The 25,776-nt window shown below is 37.4% G+C and overlaps 1 pseudogene; it reads right to left on the bottom strand.

Moving 5' to 3' along the window:
• Nucleotides 1-23,905: 23,905 nt before the first annotated feature.
• Nucleotides 23,906-25,506, bottom strand: LOC120073507 (cytochrome P450 71AU50 pseudogene; annotated as a pseudogene).
• Nucleotides 25,507-25,776: the final 270 nt, after the last annotated feature.

The raw sequence follows: 25,776 nt of genomic DNA, 5'->3' as shown, positions 1-25,776 counted from the left end.
CTCAAGGTGTAAGAGAACAAATACAATATAATACTCTCTGGGGTTACACCAGGTAATGAGAAGTTGCCACACATTTCGACAAAGTGGGCATGCGGGTCTTCACCTTGCAGACCTCCAAATTGCCCTGCATTTTGAATCATTTGTAGCATGACCGACTTTATTTCGAACCGTGTTCTCCTAAAAAATAGGCCTCGAAATACCAGACAAAAAATCATACAGGTTGGGTGCTGTATAATTCCTCATGGGGATGTTGCAGTCAGCAGCCAGGAAAACAGGATCCTACGTTGGCCTAACAGCCACTTGATTTACTACGGGAACCGCATTGTCGTTATTATATGCCATAATCGCTATTTTCTTTCGCCTTATCTGATTCTGACGTGCCCGTTCGCGAAAGGTACGCTCGATCTCAGGGTCAGCTTCGAATTCTGGTTCAGCACCAGTACTCATAAACCGTCAAGCTGCTCTCCATGTTAAACAGCCAGTACAATGAGATCTGTCCTGCAAATACCATAAACACACTCAAACAATAAACTGTTAACCAATCCCTGACAACGGCGCCATAAACTTGTTAACGCAAATATTGATGAATGAATGTTTCTATCTTAGGTACACAATAGATGCACGCAAGATACAAATCTATGTGATACTACTTCTAGATATGCGTTAATTAACAATGTTCTTGTAGTATGCTGTGCGTTGTCACAAGTTTCCTTGTGTTGAAACCAAGTATAATTTCACCGCAAGTTTTTCGATGTGATTCGAGGTCGAACACAAGGAATGTTTGAGGTTATTGCGTTATGCTTATGATACATGCGACCATGGGTTTTCAATTAATAAAAGTTGTTGTGTACAATAATATAAACATGCGATAAAGTAAAGTAAAGTGGTAAAGATGCGATAATAAAATAAATTGCGTTAAAGTAAATCTAATCTAAGATGATAAAAAATACAGGTTTCATGATACAAGATACTGAGGTCAAGGCTGACTGTGAAGATATACAAAAATCGTGTTATGTGGTGGCAAGTCTTATGTGTGAAATAGAAAGAGAAAAGATAATTAGTACAAATATCACAAGTTCCTTAATTGCGTTAAAGGCATAAATACGGTTCCACTTTTTCCTTGATGTACACCTCTCAGTGATCGGCCGCGCTCCCACATCTCTGTGGTGAAACAAGGACAAACGTGATGAACGCAAAGTTGCTTCCATCTCTGGAAGTACTACTTGCTTTTGTTAATGCATTCTTCTAACCTTCTCTCGACATATCAGAATGGCATCTTCACTTCTGCTCTCACAGGTGAAGATGCCGTCTAGCATGCTTTAGCTAAACGTTCTTATTTCTCTAGCACAACATAAGTTACTTGTTTAATTCATATTAATTACCAAGGGATTAAGAAGACTTTATGAAGAAAGCGATAAACGGAGGAACGGAAATAGACAGAGAAGGATATATGAAAACGATCGAGACATTCAATATTTATATTCAGCGTCTGATACATGATTTGTGAATGAAGAGATTAAGAAGATGAAATACAGTGATGAATAGAGTTAGAAACAAATACAAATAAATGCCAACGTCTTGGCACCGATCTGGATGGAGATTTGTTTGCCAATGTGGATGGGTCGTGCGGAAGGATGAGCTTCCCTCTCAGGCTTGCTCAACCAGGGATCTGAATATAGAGCTTCGCGGCGGGGATCTGGCAGAATAGCACTGAAACTCACCTCTCGACCTTGTCTCTTTTCTTCCCGGATTTCTTTCGATCAGTACTCAGCTCAGCCTCTCTCTCAATAATTTAGCAGCAATTAGCCCTCGTATCAATTATTCCCGTATCAAGTATATCTTTCTCTGAATTCTATGGGGGTATTTATAGCTTTGACTTTTGGCTTATGGACCCCACTTCTTGTTATGGAAATTCCGGAGATGGAGGAATAAATATTCCTTCTGTTATACAATCAGACCGTCAAATTTGCACAACGGTTAGTTGTACATGTGTCGCAATCCTCCTCCTTTACGTTGCTCATTTGCATCTTTCGATCAGTTGCTCACATGCGATGTTGTTTTTATTACTGCATGGGAAGGTTTACACGGATTCATTGATTTAATTCATTGGTTACAATAACCATCGCAGCCCCACTTCCCACGTCCGAACGTGGATTAATCCGTTAATTATCAAATAATTAATCAATTAATTTAATTAATAAATATGTTCATATTATATTTATATCCTATAGTTTGATATCATATATCTACTATAGTATTTTCTCCCCTACTTGATATAAATCATCTTTATATCTAATTTCCTCCAAAATAATATATCTCATACATTTAGCCAATTATATCATATATAATTAACCAGTCTAATTATATCATATATAATTGAACTTTCTCTTGTCAATTTAAGCATTTCAAATTAACCCAAACACTGGTTCTCGACCTTATCCAAGCTACCCAGGTGACCTAATGGACCTGTGGCTCGAAGTTCCAACGGTACGTGAATAGCTGACTAAACTCTTTAGCCACGAGATCCCCCATCCGTTAACTGTCAGTGATTCCACTAAAGATCAACAACTGAACTCTTCCTACCCTAGATATATTTCTGTGTCCATCAGATATAACCAATCATGAGTACGATGGCCCTTCATAGATGCTCGTAAGTATAGTTGGGCCAATTTATCATTTTACCCCTGTAGTTACATCTCACTCCTTAAGTACCACCGATTCCTCTAAGAACAATACAACATAGTCCAACTATGTGTGAACACCTCTAGAGCCAAGAGAAGGTGTGTAGTGCCACATCGTTCAAGCCCCAAAATCAGCCCTTAAAGGAGCCATCTTTCTACTTACCCCTGCCTCGAGGAAGAAGTGAATTCCATCTTGTGTAGCTGAGTTCCCAGCTCCCAAATCAGAGAAATTCCCAAAATGGTAGGTTTGAATTGGTGACTTGGCCACTCGCACCCATACAAATCAAAGAACCACCCTCAATGGCAGGAGTTCCCAACTCACTCAGGATTGAGGTCATGTTACCTATGGTCATTCTAGTGAAGTGAAGTCTCTGTCATGAATAGTGTTATATAACGAGATGTTAACACTTCGTGGTCAGGTCTTATACAAACTCTTTGTATAGGACGCCCACGCTTGCATGTCCCCAACACAAATGATCAGGATCAGACCATCTGTGATAAATCACAATACTTATGACCATTCCACAAAGTGGGCTGCATCCATAGCATTACCAGGATAAGGTTTCCCTCCTATATCCATATACTATAGACCATTTTGGTTATCACTCAAGACATGATCCACTTGTATGTCACCACATACATGCTTGAGTCACATACAGATAACTAGGGATTTTATGTTTATTGTTTTGTGGTAAAGAAAATAAAATAAATAACCGAGAAAAACAACAAGATGTGAAGTATATATCATATAATAATAATCACAGGTGTTCATATATACTGTTACAAACTACAGGACACGAGACTTTAGGGCATCAACCCTAACAATCTCCCACTTGTTCTAAAGCGAAGTGAGATGTACAAAAAACTTAGTACAAAACAATAAACTAGGGCATAAAAGCCCAGTACAACAAAATCTCCCACTTGCCTTAGTTCAGCCGCGAGCGATCCTGTAGACCCATGCTCCGTAGGTGACCCCCAAACACTGTAGCCGTGAGAGCCTTCGTAAACGGGTCAGCAACATTGTGCTCCGAAGCGATCTGCATGACGATCACGTCCCATCGATGCACTATCTCGCGAATCAGATGATACTTTCGCTCTATGTGTTTACCGCACCGGTGACTCTTTGGCTATTTGGAGTTCGCCACTGCCCCACTATTATCACAATAGAGGGTTATGAGCCTAGACATATCTGGAATAACTTCCAGGTCTGTCAAGAACTTCTGAGCCAGACGACCTTCTTAGCAGCTTCGCAAGCCGTTACGTACTCTGCCTCCATAGTGGAGTCGGCGATACACCCCTACTTAGTGCTTCGCCACACTACAGCTCCTCCGTTAAGAGTAAAGGCTGACCCTGATGTGAACTTGTGAAAGTCCTTATCAGTGTGAAAGTCAGAATTCGTGTATCATGTAAGAATCAAATCCCTCGAACCATACACGAGCATGTAGTCCCTCGTTCTCCGAAGATACTTGAGGATGTTCTTCACTGCAATTCAGTGACCCTTGCCTGGGTTAGACTGATACCTCCTAACTATGCCCACAGCGTAGCAGTTGTCTAGACGAGTATAGAGCATCGCGTATATCAAACTGCCAACGACAGACGCATATGGGATCCATCTCATTTCTTCAACCTCTTGAGGCATCTTAGGACACATTTTCTTAGACAAAGTGACTCCATGCCTGAACGACAGTAGGTCCCTCTTGAAGTCCTGCATCGAGTACTTGAGCAACATCTTGTCAATGTACGATGCCTGAGATAGTGCTAGCACTTTGTTCTTGCGATCCCGAAAGATATGTATACCTAAAACAAACTATTCTTGCGATCCCGAATGGCAATTACATCTTCTCTTTTTTTTTTTAAATGATCGCAATATAATGAACGCAATTCTCTGAGACCACTGTCAACCCAAAACTTAGAGGTTGACAGCGTTCTCATCGCAAAGCTAAAAGTAAAATCAACATGAATGCGGTATCAAATGTTTGAGCGAAGGTTTGCGCAAAATAAAACTTAAGACTTCCAAAATTTGAAGAAGCTATTAAAAGTACGGAGCGCCTTGCGATGCTTAGTTTGCGGATGCAGTGAATTATACGTACCATCATAGAAACATCGCAAAGGAGCGCAATCGGGAAAAGAGAATTTCAAAAGGATAATGCATGAAAGATAACAAGAAAGAACCTTAGGCAAAATAACACATGCGATCATGCGTTGGAATCCACGCGATCGAAGCCATGCGTTGAAGGAGGGAGGGACTTCTTCCATTGTAATGTGCACTGGTGCGCAGAAGATTGGAAGTCAGTTTTACTCGACAACCAAAATCTCATGGATGCGTTATGCGATGCATGTTCCTAAGATATGCGTTGATAGTCATGCGTCGATGGTCATGCATTGGAATGAAAATGCGCCAACAAATGTATGCGATGACCATGCGTCCTGCCACAAGTTTTCTTGCGTTCACGCCAAGTATAACATGAACGCAAGTTTCTCAAGTAATCTGAGGTCGAACATAGGGACTTGTAACTATATGTTTGCGATGATGTGCATGCGACGGCTTAAATAAAAGAATGAAAGGGATGTTGCTAAGTTAATCCCACTCCTATTCCTATCTAACAGACAATGCAATGAGAATATGCATGAAAGGTAGAGATGCGACAAACCTTGACATGAAATAAATGTGTGGGAAAATAGATAAAATGTGGAGATGTTTTCATTGCAAAACTTAAGAGTGACCGCAAAGGCAACCTTAGTCAGCATCAGACTATGCGATCATGTTACAACCATACACGACAAGTCATTTTCCAATAGAAATGCGATGCTTCTAATTCTAGAACGTATGTGTTGAATGCAAAGTGTCTATAGAGCTTATTCCTAAGTCTCTACTTTGTCCTATGCGATGATGCAGAATACACACAATGCTGCGGTGACCGCATTCAATCGTATCCTATCCCTAGGATGCATGCGATGCGTTAATACAAATAGTGCTCATTCCTAAGCGCCTATCTCTTGTATTATGTGTTCTAATCTGGCTCTCCAAGCCTAGATTCTGACCTGCCCTTCCCAATCCTTTATCCTGTCCTTAGACTACCCTCCCGAGTATCTCTAATGGATGAATGAAGCATACATAATACAAGAAAATCGCATCAACTTCGCTGACCTCAGATTGTTACTATCCCTAGTGAACAATGCATACCTTACTTAATGCGTCCAACCACTTACCCTCCCGAACAATTAATTGTTGCTGACTTCACTCATAGACAAGCAATATGTTAGCCTATAGACAGGTGTTGCAGCAGCTTCACACTAAATAAATAAGTTTACTCACATACTCGCGCAATGCACACCTCTTGGTGGGTTGCTTCATGCTTCATATTCCTAATCCACATGACTAAGTATGCAATACCCAAGCACTCCCACTAAGTGTTGCAATGAAAGTAAAGATGCTAAGGAAGAAGATGGAGATGAAGTCGAAGGAATAGAGAAATGCATTGAAAAACACATTGTATTAATTTCTTAATTTAAAATGTCATACAATACACTTTAGGAGAAGAAAGGAAAAAGAAATGACCGGTTGGAAGCAAAACTTTGCTTCCAGTGGATGTGCGTCAAGGCTATCGGTGGTGCCATGGATGGGTGGAGGAGTTGACTCTCTCGGGATTTAGCTCCGGTCGAAGGCTCTGATCGTTACTCGGAATGGATGAAGGAGGTGAAGAACTCTCAACCATCTTCTCATGTTGTTTGTCTGGATCGTAGGGAAAGTCCCCAGTTCACAAGGATCCTCCCCTGAATTACTTGGATTTTGCTCATCGGCTTCTATTTATAGAGTTTGGACCACTGATAGCATTAATTGGATTGCTTTGATTATGACATTCGGCGTGTCAGTCCTTTCTGAACCTCTGCCACCAAGCGTGGTAGGTGAAATGTCAGCATCAGCTTTGGATTTTCTCGAGGTAGATGCGTTGATGTGTTCATTCCACCAACCTTGCGTTGATCCCATTAGAATGCATTATCGCGTAGCCGCAATCATTCAATGGCCGCATTCGCTTAACACCGCAACTCTACATGATGACCGTAATTATTGGGCGCATGCGACCGTCATGTGCTTAGAATCCACTTTTAGCTCTTTTGCGACTGATTGTCCTTCTATCTTGGGGTCAACATTGGCTTTCAGCACATCGTCTACACTTCAACATTGTTTGCAACCTGGTCGCACAAGTTGCAATACACACAAGATAAAAATTTTGCTCACAGAGACACAAAACTTAACAAACATTTAGTTGCTAAGTCCCCGGCAATGGCGCAAAAAACTTGATATGTGGAAGATTGGAAGTCAATTTTACTCGACAACCAAAATTCCGTGGACTCGTTATGCGATGCATGTTCCTAAGATATGTGTTGATAGTCATGCGTCGATGTTCATGCGTTGGAATGAAAATGCGCCAACAAATGTATGCGATGACCATGCGTCCTGCCATAAGTTTTCTTGCGTTCACACCAAGTATAACATGAACTCAAGTTTCTTGGGTAATTCGAGTGATAACTTGTAGAAATACAAGTTATTTTTGCTCTTAAGTTGGAACAACTAAGGTTTTTAATGATAGATTCTCCTCATTTTTAGAAGAAACGCATGGATTTATTCAAACATTAGCAAACTCATTCAAAAGAAGTTCTATTACCAAATATCGTGGCACTAACGCATTGTATTGCAAGATTTCAATGCAAGGATTAATGCTAACACATTAGACAAGTGCCACAGGAAAAGCTCTAACGCATGCGCCATGTGTCAGAGGAAGTTCAACGCAGAGAAGATTCATTGCTCCAGGCTGATTGTGTCACATCATCACTTGCAAGTATGGGCACCTGCAGCAGGCGGCATCTAAAAAGCTTCCACGCAGCAGACGGCGTCTGAAAAGCTTCCGAGAGTCAGGCGGCTAATCAGGGCATGGACTTTAATGCTTACCAGGATATGGACTTTGATGTTGCCCATTCACCAAGTGAACGTGACCAATGCCTATAAATAGATGAAGTCCCTCCAGAGTTAAGAAGTTCGAAAAATTATCAAGATCTTTACTCTTTGTATATTGTAGTCATAATTCTAGTTCTGTAGAGGCTGTGCTGTGGTGCTAGACGATCAGAAGGGTTGAGAACCACTACCACCGCCGGTCAAGGAGCGGAAGAAGCTACTCTTGAGAAAGATAGTCCATCCGATTCCTAAACAAGTGATTGTACACAACGAGATTGAGCCAAAGAAATACAAGAGATTGTATTCTTTGGGCTTGACTCAGTTTCCTTCTTCTCATTTATCACTTTCATTCCATTTGATTAAATATTGCTATTGTAAAGACTCTCTGTTTCTTTATAAAATTCATATGTTTGATCCATCATACTTGCCATTGTTTATTTATTGTTTATGTTGAATGCATTAATACTTTATGCAAAACTTCATTTTAAAGCTCAAGCCAACTTGACAAATTGGTAAAAGCATATTTTAACTTAGATTGTTCGAAAGAATAACTAAGTTACATTAAGTAGCACGCCTAGTACAGCTAAAGATAGACTTATTGGTGTCTATTGCATTTTGTTAGACGCATGCATCCTAAAGATAGGCTTTGTATGTCATTCGCGTTGAGATATGTTGAATGAAGTCTGAAGCAAAAACAAAAGATAAGCAATCACTCCATTTCATCCATATCACATCCTAGTTGTGTAAACTCATCTTAGACCGACGCATCCACTTACCTTAAATTCCATTTTCGCATGATCCATCATTCACCACTCAACTCTTTTGCATCTCTTTCATAGGCATAGCAATTTAGTGTAAATAACACATTTCTCACATTTATTTAGAAAAACCCTTACAGTAGATACAACGCAAGGTCTGCGTTTGGTTAACCTAATCCCTGAGTTCGACCCTGGACTTACCAGGAACCTAAAATTAGATTTATACTTGGGTCTAGTTTAGGAAAACTTGAATGTCATTAGAAGAAGTTGTGTGCGTTCTGCTGCAAATATCTGACACCCCAACGCGTTACATTTACTTAAACGTATCGAAGCATAAACGCATCACTTATACTTAGAACTTATTTCTCCAATTTATTTTACATAATACACTCCTAGAGCACATCACGATAGCAACGAACACTGAGGTCGAACACAAGGATTTGTAACTATATGTTTGTGGTGATGTGCATGCGATAGTTTAAATAAAAGAATGAAGGGCATGTTGCTAAGTTAATCCTACGAGGAGTGTTTCTCCACATGCGGTCGTCTATGCGATGGTCCAGTTTCCGCGTTTGCGTTCATTTCCTGCATTGGCTACAAAAATAGAACATTGAACGCATAATTAATGCAAAGTAATGGGTTAGCTGAGATTCGTCATGCTGATCGACGCAAACTCACATTCTCGTGAATTCCTATCATGATCGACGCAATTTCTGCCTAATAACCTTCATAATTCTAAGTAAAAGAACTAAGATGGCATGCATTTCTGCATGTCATCACGCATCGAGGAGAATTATTTTTTGCACCTACAGTGAGCAAACGCACCACAACCAAGGAAGGAGCCACATATCCAAAATAAAAATAAAAATAAAAATAAACTAAACTAAGGAAGCACGGTAAAGATAGAGTAGAAGATGTCCCTAGAGAAATTGGAGTGTTGTCACTGTAAGGGGTCTCCCATGCAAGAGATTGCTCTCAACTACTTAGGTCAAGATGCTTTGACCATTGGAATTTTTGGCAATTGTTGGGTGCATGTTCGCCACCATGTGCTTAGAACTGCCTTCAGCTCATGCGACTGATTGCCTTTCTACCTTGGGGTCAATATTGGCTTTTGGCACATCGCCTACACTTCAATATTGGTTGCAACTTGGTCATACAAGCTGCAATACTCCCAAGATAAAAAGGTTGCCTGTAGAGGCACAAAACTCAACAAATAATTAGCTGCCAAGTCCACGGCAACGGTGCCAAAAACTTGGTGACGAAAAATTAGCTGTCAAAGACTTGATGACTAAAATTAAGTGAACGCAATATACGATGCATGTTCTTAATGTATGCATTGATTATCATACATCGGTGGTCATGCGTTAGACATACAATATGCGTTAACAAATGTATGCGATGACCATGCATTCCTGTCACAAGTTTTCTTGCACTCACGCCAAGTATAACGCGAACGCAAGTTTCTCGGGTGATCCGAGGTTGAACTCAAGGACTTGTAACTAGATGTATGCGGTGATGTGTATGCGGCGATTGAATTAAAGAATGATGGGAAGGTTTATGCTACAACTATTCATACTCCTAACTAATAGACAAGGCAATGAGAAGTATGAAAGAGAGGTAGAGACACGACAACTATTGACGCGTAGTAAATTCATGGAAAATAGATAAAATATGGGGATATCTTCATCGCAACCCTTAAGAGTGATCGCAAGGGCAACCTCAGCCAATGCAAGCTGATGCGTTCATGCCGTACACGCCCGCCACAAATGCACGTGATTTGTATTAGCAAACGGATCTTATTCCTAAGTCTCCATTCTTGCTTATGCAATCTTAATCTAGCTCTCCCGAGCATCGATTCTAACCTAGCTCTCCCAAGTCTTAGGTTCTTTCTTTAGACTCTTTCCCGAGTAGCTCTAAATTTGTGATGGACACATACATAAGACAAGGTAACCGCAAAAGCCTGGTTGACGTAAGATTATTCCTATTTCTAGTTTATACACACTTACATTGCTTAATGCGACCAACCACTTACCTTCCTGGGCAGTTGGTTGTTGCTGACTTTACTCATAGACAAGCATTGCGTCCACCTATAGGCAGGTGTTGCTACAGCTTTACACTAAACAAATAAGGTTTTCTCACACACTTGCACAACGCACACCTCCCAGTGGTTTACTACATGCTTTATATCTCTAATCCGCATGACTAAGTATGTGATACTCTAGCAATCTCACTAAGTGATGCAATGAAAGTTAAGGATGCTAAGTAAAGAAAGATGGAGGTGGAATCGAAGGAAACAAAGAAATGCATTGAACACACAATGTATTAATTTCTTATTCCAAAATGTAATACAATACAATATAGGAAAAGAAGAGAAAATGAAAGGACCAGCTGGAAGAAATGTCTTGCTTCCAGCAGATGTGTGTCAAGGCTATCGGTGGTGCCATGGATGGGCGGTGGAGCTGACTCTTTCAAGATTTAACTCCGGCGAAGGCTCCAGTCGTCTCTCAAGATTTAACTCTCGCGTTAGTCTGGATCACAAGGATCTGCCCTAAGGCGAGCCTCATGCGAAAAACCCTGGATTATCTGAAATTCTGCTCATCGGCTTCTATTTATAGAGCTGTATCGCCAACAGCAATAATGGACTGCTCTGATTCTGACGTTCGTGGTGTGTTAGTACTTTTCTGAGTCTCTGCTACTAATGACATGGTAGGTAAAATGTCAACATCATCTTTTGATTTTCCCGAGATATGCGTTGATGCGTCCGTTCCACCAACCTTGCGGTCATCCTACTATTATGCATTATCGTGTAGCCGTAATCTTGAAATGACCGAATTCACTTGATTACTGCAACTTCTACACGATGACCGCAATCACTTGATGATCGCAACTCCTATGCGATGGACGCATGTGGCTGATTACCGCAATACCCATGCGCTGATCGTATGCGTTCACGTTTGCGATGGAGAGTTTCTCTACATGTGGTCGTCTATGTGATAGCTTGGCTTCCGCATTTGCGTTCACTTTTTGCGTTACTACAAAAATAGACAATTGAACGCATAATACGCATAATAGTGGGTTAGCCGAGATTCTCAATGTTGAACACCGCAAACTCATTTTCTCATGAATTCCTAACATAATTGCCGCATATTCTGTTTAACAGCCCTCATAATTCTAAATAAAAGGCCTAAGATGACATGTATTTCTGCATGTCATCAATAAACAAAACACATTCTCTCATTTAGTCAATAATATTTAATATGGATCAAATTCATATTAATATTTGAATACATTCAAATAATTATTTTTCTCTCAAATAAACTTTTATATTATATCTCATAATTATATCTATATAATAAATTCCCTTTATTAATTTGAACAATTAAAATTAATCCAAATTAATTCAATTCTCACTTATCCCAAATGAGCTAACGATGGTGCTTTATGGACCTATAGTTTGAAGCTCCAATGATACTCGATTTATTAATCAAACTCTTTGATTAAATTAATAAACTTTCATTAACCGTCGTTCACTTCACTAAAGACCGATAGTTGCACTCTTCGCACTACATATATATTTTTGTGTCCATTGGTATAAACAATCAAAAGTGCATCGACCCTTCACAAATTGCTCGTAAATACAGATAGGCCAAAATTATCATTTTACCCTTATAGTTATATCTAACTCTTTAAGTACCACTAACCCCTCTAATGAATAATAAGTTATAATCCAACTATAACCTAACCCCTCTCGAACCAGGAGAGGGTGTGGTGCCACATTGTTCATGTTAGAGTAAACATGCAATCAAATTGATTTTTTGAAATCCTGTATTTAAAGAGTTTTTATAGAAAAATTCAGGCTAAAGAAATTGTTCTTCAAGTGGGTTGTAGCAGTGAGCTTCTCTCCAAGTTTCCTTTCGTTCAAGTTGTTTTTGAGTCCTACAACTCATTTCTAAAGCTCCAAGAGTATGATGGGGAATATTTTGAGGTGGTTCACAGCAAATTTCGGAGAAAATTACAGCTGAGAATCAAGACTTCGAGGAGTTCTACAAAGGAATGGCTTCACATCCTCTTGTGTTAGATGAGCATACTTTAGTTATTGCTGTAATTAATGAATTAGAATGCTTATTGATCCTTGTTGCTTCCACTGCATGCTTATATACTCTTATAATTGGTATCAGAGCATCATTTAAGCACTCAATTTGGTTTAATTTTGATGTGGTGGGTGTTTTTCATGAGTTATATGAACATGGTGCACTTATATGGTTTTCTGAGTTTTGGCATTTAATTTCCCTTTGATTTCTTGATTAAATTTGTAATTAGCTATTGATTCATGAGCTTATATGTGTTCTCAAGAGTCTGTAATTTATTTGGAGTCATTAGAGTTGAAATTAAGATGTAATTGAAGAAAAAAGTGAAGAAGGTCGAGCTGCAGATTCTAGTTTTTCAGCTTCTGCTCAAATATCATCGTTGAGGTATAAACGGTAAATGATCGTGTAGCTTTGTCTGACGCTATACGATAGCACTACACGATCATGTAGCTTTGTCCAGCGCTATACGATAGCACTATACGATCGTGTAGCTTTTTCATTCGCTATACGATAGCATTAAACGATCGTGTAGCTTTGTCCGGTGCTAGATGATGGATAAACGATAATTGGCAGACGCTAGGCGATCGTGTAGCTTTGTCTGGCACTAGACAATGATGATGCACGATAGTTGGAAGGCGCAATGCGATGGTGCTACACGACGATATGATCGCACTAGACAATAGTGGTCAATGCTTGACGATGAGCCTTAGCGAGATTTCGAGCATGGAGCGAGAGTAGGCGATTTGACCGATTTTTTCTCAAGGTCCTTTTCGGTTAAGCCTCAAAAGGTTTTTAGTTGGTTTGGTTCAGACTTTGCTGGTTCGGTTCAGACTTTTTTGGTCTGGTTCAAATGGTTTGGGTTTAGTTTGGAGCGGTTCAAGCGGTTCAAAAGTGGTTTTGAAGTTTTTTGGTAATAATTAGGCATTTATTTGTTTGTTTATGCCAAAACTAAAACTATATCAGTTTGTGTTTAATTGTTTATGCATATAATGTATATAATAATTAGATAAATCATGTATATAGATATAATATGCCATGTAGATTTAAAACTCCACCGTAGGAAGCATGTTACATGCATTGAAAGTATGTTATAAAATGTTATAATATATAGTATGCATATTAGGGTTTCTTTTATTTAATACAATTGATATGTTAGATATGAATGCATTTGTTGTATGTTGTAGATGTTTAGCATGTCTAAAATTTTGTAAGCTGTTATAAAATTGGGTTAGACGTTTAAAATCCATAACGAAGAAAAACTACATACTCACTTAGGTTAACAACTAGTTTTAATCGTTAAAATAGATTGTTTCCTTATAAAATTTGGTTACAAACTCAAATCGGTTCATAAACCTGTCGAAGGCTGGGGGTACTTAAGTTGACGGTTTATGGAACACCTCCTACTTGGGGATTATGACCGAAAGATTGAGTATTGTTAACTGATTTTATGAGCCTCGTGAACGATGTAAGGTTTAAAACTGGTTTAAACACTTAGACATCGTAGGGAAATATCCAAATATAATTATTATACTTGGATAAAAATGATATAGCCTTAGGTTGTTTAAATTTAGTCATTTTGTACCTAAGTAAATAGATACCCAAACATATAAAACACTTCAATGGGAGATTAACAATATATTTGATATATAGTTATTAGTGATCACGTCCTCAAGAGTTCACAATGTGAGATCCATGTTCGGTTTCGTGTCGCTTTTACCACGACTTCTCCATTCGGAAAGTGTTTGCATGGGCCAATAACAAGGTTAATGAGGGAAGTAGTTCATAGTAAGTGGGTGAAGAAAATGTGCCAACATTGTCCTATGGTCTCCTCCATTAGTTTGAACTATGAGATACTTATGTTGCACCTGTTGTCGTTTTTAGGCAGCACTAGCTGGTCGTTAACCACGGCGATCTGCTCGGAGGGTTGTAGCATACAATTCGGAACAACCTAGGCTTTAGTAAATGAATAGAGTCTTATAGTTCCGTCTTGGGTATTGTCTTCAATCTCGGGGGCATATTCATACCGTTCTATAAAATTCTGAAAATGGCAGGTTACACTTACAAGAATTACTAATTTTAGTAAAGATCTTGACTGAAAACGATAATGAAAAGAACTATAGGAGTAAAGAGTTATTCTGATATAGTATTTGGTCAAGAATTGTCTTGCTTCAGTGAAGGAATTCTTGATTGCCCCTCGATAACAATTGTTCTAAATCACTAAAGTATCGTTGCAAATAGATAAAGATTTATTGGGTACTTTATTCTTTTGCTAAAATTTGATTTAGATGCATAATTGTTTAATAGAATTTGTTTAAAATGTTTCAGTAATGTCCAATTCAATTATATAATTGATAGCTTTCGATAAATTTAACGGTGAAGGATATTGAAACTGGAAATCCAACATCAATACAATGTTAGTTGTGGATGATTTGAGGTTTGTGTTAACGAAGGAATGTCCTCCGGTTCCCAGTACAACAGCGAACTGAAATGTTTGGGATATCTATGATCGATGGGTAAGGGTTAATGAGAAAGCTCGGGCCTATATCTTAACAAGTATATCTAATGTACTTAATAAGAAACATGCAGTAATACCCATCGCCCACGAGATAATGGTGTCGCTTCAGGAGATGTTCGGGCAACCGTCATCCTCTGTTCGACATGAAACCATTAAGTATATCTATGTTACTCGCATGAAAGATGGAACCAACGTTAGAGAACATGTTCTCGATATGATGGTCCATTTTAATGTTGTTGAGGCTCATAGGGCGATGATAGATGAAACAAGTCAAGTAAGTATAATATTGGAATCTCTCCAGGAGAATTATCTGCCATTCAGAATCAATGTTGTTATAAACAAAATTACTTATAATCTGACCACATTGTTGAACGAGTTACAGACATATCAGTCTATGATGAAACTGAAGGAGAAAGAAATAAATGTTATTTCTAAACCTAAGAAGTTTTTTAAGGGGTCAACGTTTGGAACTAGACCCACTGATAACAAAAAGTTTGTTCCTTCTTCTTTAAAAGATAAATCCATACAAATGAAGAAGAAAGGAAAAGGGAAAAAAGAAAATCACTGCTAAGAAAAAAAACAAAACTCCCAAAGGAAAATGTTTCCATTGTGGAGAAGATGGGCACTGAAAGCATAACTGCCCAAAGTATTTGGCTGAAAAGAAAGTGGAGAAGGAAAAAGAAGGTAAATCTGATTTACTAGTAGTTGAAACATGTCTAGTTGAGAATACTCACCATACCTGGATATTGGATTCAGGCACTGCTAATCATGTTTACACTTTTCTACAGGAAACTAGTTCTTGGAGTGAACTTTCTGAATAAGAAATAACTTTCAAAGTGGGAACAGGTGAAGTCATTTCAGCTCATGTAGTGGGAGATGTCAAGCTGTTTTTTGGAGAGTCTTTTATCTTAATTAGGAATGTATATTATGTACCTAAGATGAAAAAAAACTTAATATCCATTTTCTGTCTACTAGAAAATATGTACATAATATCTTTTGAATATAATGAAGTGTTTGTTTATTCAAGAGGTGTTCATATTTGTTCTGCAAGACACGAAAATAACTTGTACATATTAAAACCAACTAAAGTGGAAGTCATTCTAAATATAGAGATGTTTAAAACGGCTAAGACTCAAATAAGAAACGGAAAATTTCTCCTAATACCTATCTTTGGCACCTCAAACTTGGTCACATTAATCTCAACAGGATTGAGAGATTGGTAAAAAGCAGTCATTTAAATCAATTAGAAGATAGTTTAATACCTCCATGTGAATCATGTCTTGAGGAAAAAATGACAAAAAGGAGAAATCGAACATTGTTAAACATGGTCCGATCAATGATGAGTTATGCTCAGTTACCTCAATCCTTTTGGGGTTATGCAGTACAAACTGCAGAATTTATTCTAAACGTTGTTCCTTCAAAAAGTATTTTAGAAACGCCGTATGAATTATGGAAAGGACAAAAACTAGTTTACGTCATTTCCGTATCTGGGGTTGTCCAGCACACGTGTTGGTACATAATCCTAAGAAATTGGAAACATGTTCGAAATTACGCCTTTTTGTAGGATACCCCAAAGAAACAAAAGGAAGATTGTTCTATGATCCCCAAGAAGACAAAGTATTTGTATAAAAAAAGCTACATTCTTGGAAGAAGATCATATAAAAAAGCATCTACCTCATAGTAAACTAATATTGCAAGAAATAACCAAATATGATACAGAAATATCAACAAGAGATGTTGATCAAGCTGGTCCATCAACAACTGTTGTTGACCCGTCACGTCCATCCTAAGAGTTGAGGATGCCTCGATGTAGTGGGAGGGTTATTCAACAACCTGAATACTATATGGGCTTAACAGATGCTTAAAACATCATACAGGATGATGGTTTAGAAGATCCATTAACTTTTAAAAAGGCAATGGGAGATGTTGACAGGGAATAGTGGATAAAAGCCATGGACGTTTAAATGGAGTCTATATACTTCAACTCTATCTAGAAACTTGTAGAGAACCACATGGGGTTACACTTATAGGTTGCAAATGGATCTACAAGAGGAAACGAGATCAAACTGGCAAGGTGAAAACCTATAAAGCCAAACTCGTGGCAAAAGTTTTTACCCAAAGAGATGGAGTTGATTGTGAAGAAACTTTTTCTCCTGTTGCCATGATAAAGTCAATAAGAATACTTCTTTCCATTGCCACATATTATGACTATGAAATATGGCAAATGCATGTCAAGACAGCTTTTCTATACGACTATCTTGATGAAAGTATTTTTATATCTCAACCAGAAGGTTTCATCGAAAAAGGACAGGAATAGAAAGTCTGTAAGCTTAAACAATCCATTTATAGATTGAAACAAACATGAATATCCTGGAATATAAGGTTTGACACTGCGATAAATTCTTATGGCTTTGAATAGAATGTTGACGAACCTTATGTATACAAGAAGATAGCCAACAAGACTGTAGCATTCTTAGTTCTTTATGTTGATGACATCTTGCTCATTGGGAATGAGACCACTTTCCTTGCTGACGTAAAGAGATGGTTAGCAACACAATTCCAAATGGAAGATTTGGGTGATGCTCAATACGTTCTAGGAATAACGATCTTTTGGAATCGAAAGAATAGAACTCTAGCACTATCTCGGACATCTTATATTGGCAAGATGTTGTCAAAATATAATATGTAAAATTCTAAAAGAGGTATGTTACCTTTTAGACATTGAATTCATTTGTAAAAGGAACAGTGTCCTAAGACACCTCAAGATGTTGAGAAAATGACAAGAATTCCATACGCATCTACAGTTGGGAGTTTGATGTACGTAATGTTATGTACACGCCCTGACATATTCTTTGCAGTTGGAATCGTTAGCAGATTTCGATCCAATCCAAAACACAGTCATTGGACTGCTATAAAAAACATCCTCAAGTATCTAAGGAGAACGAGGGACTATATGCTTGTGTATGAACCTAAGGATTTGATCCTCACAGAATACACTGATTCTGATTTTCAGACTGATGAAGATTCAAGGAAATCTACTTCAGGATCAGTTTTCACTCTCCATGGAGGAGCTATAGTTTGGAGAAGCATTAAGCAAAGTTGTATCATTGACTCCACAATGGAAGCAGAATACGTGGTTGTATGTGAAGCAGCTAAAAAAGCAGTATGGCTACACAAATTCTTGGTTGATTTGGAAGTAGTTCCAGATATGCACCTACCTATCACACTATATTGTGACAATATTGGTGTTGTTGCCAAATAGTGGTGTTGTTGCCAACTCGAAAGAACCAAGGAGTCACAAATGTGGAAAAAATATTGAGAGAAAGTACCATCTTATCAGAGAGATCGTACACCGAGGAGATGTGATCGTCACAAAGATATCCTCTGAGGACAACCTTGCTGATCCATTTATAAAGGCCCTCTTGGCTAAAGTGTTCGAGGGCCACCTGATTGAACTAGGACTCCAAGTAGTGTAATCTAGGGCAAGTGGGAGAATATCTATGGTATTAAAGATGCCCTAGTTTATTGTATTTTCCCTTTATGTTTCTCAACATTGTATTGTATATATTTGTTCTCACTGGAGTTTTAGTCCAAGTGGGAGATTGCTGGGATGTCCTAGAACTCGCAGTTCGTGTTAAACATTCTATTTATCAATAAATATTATTGAGTAATTTATTCAATAAAGTTTTGATTTTGCATCCTATAATGAAAAACTAATAAACATATCCATGTCTATAGTGTGAATACTTTAACTTTATGTGGTAACATAAATAGGAGCAAGTTAATAGTATATAACCTAAATGGTCTAATAAGTATATGGATGAAATTGGGTATCTCATCTAGGTAACACTATTGGCTGCGGCTCATTTTGTAGGTAATACAAATGATGTGATCCACAAATCATTCATGTAGAGACATGTGAATGGGGGCATCCTATGCAATGAATTTGCATATAGACTAGACCATGAAAATAGTCACTTTTATTTATAACGACCGTTGATACGCATAATTTTGCGATGATGCCATAAACTTGTTGACATAATTTTAATCCATAAACTTGTAATGCATAAAATTTAATCTAAGCTTGTTGACATAAAAATTGATGCTTTTATTTTAAGCATGTGGAAAAATATGAATATGAATGAATAAAATTTATTATCTTATGTCATATAACGCATGGATGATTGCGATGATATGCGATACTACTTTTAGATGTATGCGTTATTAACGATATGGTTGTAGTATGCTATGCATTGTCACAAGTTCGCAAGTTTCTCGGAGTGATCCAAGGTCGAACACAGGGATTGTTTTAGGTTGATTGTGTTATGTTCGTAATATATGCAACCGGGGGTTTTTCAATTCAATAAAAGTGTGGTTTGTACATGCAATAAAGTAAATTGTGCAGTAAAGTAAAGATAAGCGATGAAAATGCGATAATAAAGTAAATTACAATAAAAGTAACGTGCGATAAAATAAACCTAAGCTATGTTGATACAAGATACAGGTTACATGATACAAGATACCGAGGTTGAGACTAACTGTGAATATTATACAAAGATCGTATTATGCGGTGGCAAGGCTTATGTGTGAAGCAGAAAGAGAAAGGATAATTAATATAAACATCGCAAGTTCCTTAATTGCGTCGAAGATATAAGTACGGTTCCGCTTTTCCTTGGCGTACACCTCTCGGTGATCGGTCGCGTTTCCCACATCTCTGTGGTGAAATAGGGACGAACGTAGTGAACGCAAGGTTGCTTCCATCTTTGGAAGTACTTCTTGCTTTAGTTAATGCATTTCTCTAACCTTCTTTCGACAGATCAGAAGGACATCTTCACTTCTACTCTCGCAGGTGAAGATGCCATTTAGCATGCTTTAGCTAAACATATTTATTTCTTTAGCACAGATTAAGTTACTTGTTTAATTCATATTAATCACCATGGGATTAAGAAAACATCGTGGAGAAAGCAATATAAAATCAAGCATCTGATACATGGTTGTGAATGATTTAAACTAAGAAGATGAAATACAATTGATGAATAAGAGTTAGAAACAGATACAGAAGAGTGCCAATGTCTTGACATCGATCTGGATGGAGAGATTGCTTTCCGGCGTAGATGGAGTGAATGGAAGGATGAGCTTCCTTCTTAGGCTTGCTCAACCAGTAGAGTTAATCTAGGTACAGAGCTTCACGGCGGGGATTTGGAATGATTCGCCCTGAGACTCACTTCTCGGCCTTGTCTCTTTTCTTTCTGGATCTTTTCCGATCAGCACTCAGATCAGTCTCTCTCTCAATAGCCTCGTATCAATTATCCCTCGTATCAAGTATATCTTTTCGGTGAATTCTTTGAGGGTATTTATAGATTTGCTTTGATTCTCTGACTTGTAGTCCCCACTTTATTGTTATGGAAATTTCGATAATGGTGGAATAAATATTCCTTCTGTTATGCAATCAATCCACCAAAGATGCACAACGGTTAGTTGTACATGTGTCAAAATCCTCCGTGATTACGTTGCTCATTTTCATCTTTCGATCGTGTGCCTGCATGTGCTGTTGTTTTTATTATCGCATGCGATTGAAGTTCAGCTCTGGATCATTGTCGCATGCGCCGTCATTGCGTTGATTGTCTATTCATTTCTGAGTGATGGGTGCAATGTGATGTAGATGCGTTAATCTTTCTCTCTTAAGCCATGAGCGCATACAGTGACTGGATTTCCTGCAAAACAAACTTGAAATATTCTTTTATACCATCACAATAGTGTTAGTGGGTGTATTTATGACAATTTATAATTCTTGTACTTCTTAGCTAATTTCTCTACAACTGACGCAACTTTCATCTCTTTTAACCGCAATATCTAAATAAAGCAGTATAAATAACTTGTATTTCTACAAGTTATCACACCCCCAAATTTAGATATATGCTTGTCCTCAAGCATATCTTCGACTAAGGCAATAATGCTCAATTCCTATCCTAAATTTTTACGTCGATTGGTTGCTCCGAATGCTCCACTTAGGCATATTACTTAACAACGAAATTTCCTTCTATCCTTGCTAATTCATACCAAAGCCCTACTTTATTCTTCTATACTACAAATTTCTACTCAAAAATGCTTTTCTAGTTTTAAAAAGAATGTTTACCTCTTCTTGTCAAAATAACTTGATGCGTCCATATGCGGTGGTCAAACTTTGCGTTCATTTATTTAGAGACTGTTGGTCATGGTTACACTCTTCGTTTTGGCTTGTTCCCACGGGTGTCATGCGAACATCCAACCATGGTTGTGTGCCAATTTCAACTTTAACTCATGAATTTCAGAGGAGTAGTCTCTTGCATTCTTTTATTTTTCTTTTGCATTTTTCTCTTTTCATATTGCATTGTTCTTGGAAACCCACCTTCGTTTTGGCTTTCTCCCACGGGTGTCATGCGAACATCCAACTACGAGCAGGTTCCTTTCACAACTAACTCTTATCAGTTTGGGAATGTTTTTAGTTTTCCCTTGCGCTGACATTGGAGTTGACATAATGTTTTTTTTTAAGATGAAAAATTAATGCATTGCATTTTTCTTAATGGTCGCATACTCTTGATCTCATCTGCTCAGACCTTCCCCACCCCCAAATTTAGAGATGCGCAAGGTTCTCATTGTGTTGTTTGGACAGAATAGACAAGCACTTAGACAAAATTTCAAAAAGAAGGTTTGAGCAGAATTTTGAAAGATAAACGGTAGAGTATTGCTAAGCTACGAATTAACTAAGTGTTAGTTAGAAATTACAAAGTATGGTAAATTTTTCTAAGTGAATGCATATTATCGTGGCAGCGCAATGAATAACGCAAAAAGAAAGATTAAGAATATCGCAAAGTTGACAAAGGATGATAAAGAAAAAGGCACAGGCAAATAGAGAGAATATTTACTCAATTGTATTGAATATTATCTAAGTATACAAATAATTAAAAATTAATGCAATACAAAATTTGTTGGCCTATACAAAGAATCAAAGAATTTCGTTAACTTAGAAAAATAATGAATTGAATAAAAATACAGAATGGCCGCAGAAAAATGTAAAGATTATTGTTGAGGAGAAGAAGGGTCTGATGGAGGGTTCTGATGCGGTACGAGTGCACTATAAGAAATTCGGGCTTTAATGTCGGTTTTAAACCGACATGAAAGGGATTTAATGTCAGTTGGCAATCGACATTAAGATAGTGTATTAAAGCCCTTTAATGTCGGTTACCTTTAATGTCGATTTTTTAAAGTTCCCTTGCCAAATCCATTTTTTCGGTAAAAAAGTATAATATGATACATCATCATCGAACGCTATGGCTATGATATATTATTCATATATGGATTGTAAATCTATTACATTTAATCTGCAAATTCTGCTATAGAATTATAATTTAAAAGGCGTACAATAATTCAGGCCTTGAAAACACAAATTACAAGTAATACAAAGATTATGATTTTACAAACATTATGAGTTTACTGTCCCTCTCCACTTGGTAAGTATGGATCCCTTCATAATTCTTTTTTAACAGACCCCCCAGCTTCAGCAGTGTCTGGTTATAGGCATCTTTGTCTGACCACTGTTGTTCAAAGGATCACAAATAATAAAGGTTTGGGCGTAAGCATAACATATGCAACGGAAGATTGTATCCATTCAAATATATATATATATATATATATAGATAGATATAGATATAGATATAAATGGATAAAATGTTTGAGACCTTACCCTTAGAAACTCTGCAACTTTTGCCAGCTAACTGTTGCTGCTCAAAAGTACTTTGGTTTCCATGCCAAGAGAAAACAGAAGAGCTGGATTGCAAGGCAAAACACTCAGTAGAGTTCCGTGAGGTTGCAACCTAGATAATCATAAGTTGAGACGTTACCATAAGACTTGAATGGCTGAAATTAGTACAGGCTTTCAGCATAAACATGAAACATGACCCAATGACAATGTTATAACATTATTTCTCTCTCTCTTGTAATTTTCATCAATCAAATTTAAAGTTTCAGTTTCAGTTTTAAGATGGAATGCCTATATATACTTTCCAGTTTCCAGATCCATTGGTTATTCTGATACACCATACAGGTAGATTACCAAATCATTCATCTGAAATATACAACTAATAAAGCCTCACCTCTTGTGCTCCAGTTTTAACAATCATAAAGAAAAATGAACAAAAAGTAGCAAGAATATCCAACATTTTCATCCTATTTCTCCGCATCAAAATATATAAGTAATGTCAGGAGCTTGTTCCTCCCATTTATTACTAAGCACAAGAAGTGTAATATCTTTGCCAGGCTACTCTCTTTTGTCTATTTTATTGACTTTTTTTAAAATAGATTTTTTTCTTTTACAGAAATCAATAATTTAGGTTGGAGAACTTGTTTTACTCCTCTTTTTAGGCTTGGGGATTCACGATTCCTCATCCCCAAAGCCTATAGATTTTTCTTTCTTTGAGTCCTCTGTCAATGATATCTCTCTTTGTTTGAGTATTCTTTCAATGGCATCTCTCGTTTCTTATAAAAGAAAAACACAAATGCATATACAAAACAAAAATGGAAAATTTAAATCATAGCAAGTTAATAACAGAAGTAAAATCTCACAAGCCAATTTTCTAATAGAAGCATGCTTGAGGGAAACCCCTTAGAAAAATCATCATTAGATGGAACCAAGTTTCACAATTACAACAACCATCGAATCATACGTTTCTGAAAAAATATATGGTAAATAAACCTAATACATCTAGAAGCTATGATAGGTTAACTACTTAACCAGTTTTAATGAAGGCTATATTTAGACCCATTCAATCTTGTGTAGCACATTAAACTCTTTAAGGTTCAAGATCAACCTGAATGTAATGGACATACTGTAGCCATATACATTTCATGCTTTGTTTGTAACAAAAAAGTAATTATATTATCAGCAATTCTGAAATAGGTGCATAAGGGTAGAACCTGATAGCAATCTCTCCATGTTCAGAAACCAGAGTTGCCAGCTGGTTGAAGATATTGCTCAATTCATGAATGGTGGATTCAACATTTTGAAGAGCTTTAGCTCTGCTCTGCATGTAAGTATCTTGTAATGGAACCATCTGTTGCTGTTGCTGCTGCTGCTACAACAACAGTAAGAATAAACTTGAATCCATACAGAGCAAAACATCCTATTATCAAGCAAATTTTAACAAAAAAATTTGCATTCATTTTCTTACATCCCAACAATTTTATAAGTCACAAAAGAAGCTAACTCATTAATTAAACAACAAAAAGTGAACTAAAATTCTTACTTTAATTAAAGAAACTTAAAAACTTAAATGGGGAGGTGGCTAACCCAACATCAAACTACGTTAAGTAGAAATAATAACCTAAATACATTTTTTCTGAAAAAATTATTACTTGGGGAGAGATGTCTACTTGCTAGTTTTTTTTAGGTAAATAATGCTTTGAAAATAACAAGTCTCTTATTGAACCAAAATAAGAGAACACAAGTCAACAACTAACTCAAGGGATCGCAATAAAGATCAAAATGACAATCAAAAGCAAACAAGATATCAATGAGTAACTATATTTATACAATATAAGCCCAACAAAACACCATCTAACAAAATGATTCAAAATGTTTACTTACCAGCATGATGACTTTGATGGTGGATTCGATCAATTTGGTAGTCGGTTTGTTGAGATCCCATAATGTCCAACATGACATCTACAAAGTCTTTAGTATCATTATTCTTGGATTCAAGATGTTCATTTATGATCCTTTCAAGAAACCTATCAAATACTTTACGAACAGATTTTGCACGTCGGATCAATCCTTCAAGATCAAGAGGTTCAATAAAAGGAATGTAAGTCCCCAAAATTAAAAGCTCCAAGTAGTTTGAAGGTCTCTTGTATCATCCCCCTTAAAACCCCTCTCATCAATTTCTTTATCTTCAAATTTCCTCCCAAAGATCATAAGACATATCATATTTGCATTGAGAGAATATACTTTGGAAGAAAGATTTACAACCATGCCACCTTTTGCAGCCTCACGAAGCTCCTCAATCAACAGCCCAACTTCTTCCATTCTCATTGCTTTGAATGAATCGAGTTTGTGGCTGCTAAGCAACTCCAGAGTTAACATTTTGCGCACGTTCTGCAAATAAGGCCCATATTTTGCAACTATGATGCTGTTTTGGCCAAAATACATGTGCTTTAAAACCCCATTAGGTGGGCGATTTGCAAAATCAAGATCATGGGTTTTCAGAAACAGCTCTGCGGCTTCAGAGGATGACACAACAATGGTGTTTACAAGGCCTAGTTTCATGTGCATTATGGGTCCATATTTTTGAGACAAGCGGTGAAGATCTCTATGAGGAAGCTTTCCTAACAAATGAAGGCTACCGAAAATGGGGAAACCTTTAGGACCAGGAGGCAGTAATTTCTTGGTTTTGTTAATCCTATGCAGCCATTGCCAAAGGACGAGTGGAAGAGCAAGCAGATGAATGATAATAATAATGATCCAAATCAAACCCATTTTTGGTGTTGAGTTTGAGATTAGCCATCCAAAGTTTAGCTCATGAACTGGAAATGTGGAGGAAATGTGGAGGAGGGAAGCCGAAGTTTTGAATTCCATAATACAAAGAGCTTTGCTATATGTATATAAAGAGTACTACTAATACATCCCTTTTCTATATATATAAAAAAAGAATTTTTAATCACTGTTAAAAAAAATAAGTGTTAATAAATTAGTTGTACGTTGGGGTGCACCATAGATCGGTGCAACCCATCTAAGCATTTTCCTTTA

The sequence above is a fragment of the Benincasa hispida genome, chromosome 3 (assembly GCF_027475165.1).
Source record: "Benincasa hispida cultivar pf3 chromosome 3, pf3_genome.v1.1, whole genome shotgun sequence".
In the NCBI taxonomy this organism is placed as follows: domain Eukaryota; kingdom Viridiplantae; phylum Streptophyta; class Magnoliopsida; order Cucurbitales; family Cucurbitaceae; genus Benincasa; species Benincasa hispida.
Note: the sequence above shows the minus strand (reverse complement) of the source record. Positions and strands in the feature narration are given on the sequence as shown.